We start from the raw sequence: 443 nt of genomic DNA, 5'->3' as shown, positions 1-443 counted from the left end.
ATCACAATGTTAAAGCCATTTCATCATGAAGGCCAAAACATTTTATAATAGCTTTGTAAATCACAAGGCTTGAACATTTTTCTACTACGGTATTATTGACATGTCGTTGTGCAGAATTATAGGAGAAATTCTAATCTTCTCACTCCAGGCTTTCAAGTAGATGATTCTACTAATGTTTACACTCTCTGATGTGATCATCACAAACCTTTTCTCAGCCTCCAATTTGTCCATCCGTTTCCACAGTCTGTTGACAAGGGCTTCTTGTTCTTGCTCTAATGTGTTCTCAAGGTCAATCTTCTCCCTTCTTAACTGCAGAGTAAAACAAATGAGGTTATTTCAAAGGTTTGCACATAAAAAAAAAAGAATTCATCAAAACCAAGGCCAAAGTCGAGATAAAAGTGTCCTTTCAAACAAAACCCAAGTTCTCAGAAATAGGAAACAAT

The sequence above is a fragment of the Cynoglossus semilaevis genome, chromosome 12 (genome assembly GCF_000523025.1).
Source record: "Cynoglossus semilaevis isolate Cse_v1.0 chromosome 12, Cse_v1.0, whole genome shotgun sequence".
NCBI classification, from domain to species: Eukaryota; Metazoa; Chordata; class Actinopteri; order Pleuronectiformes; family Cynoglossidae; genus Cynoglossus; species Cynoglossus semilaevis.
This window is presented reverse-complemented; position numbering follows the sequence as displayed.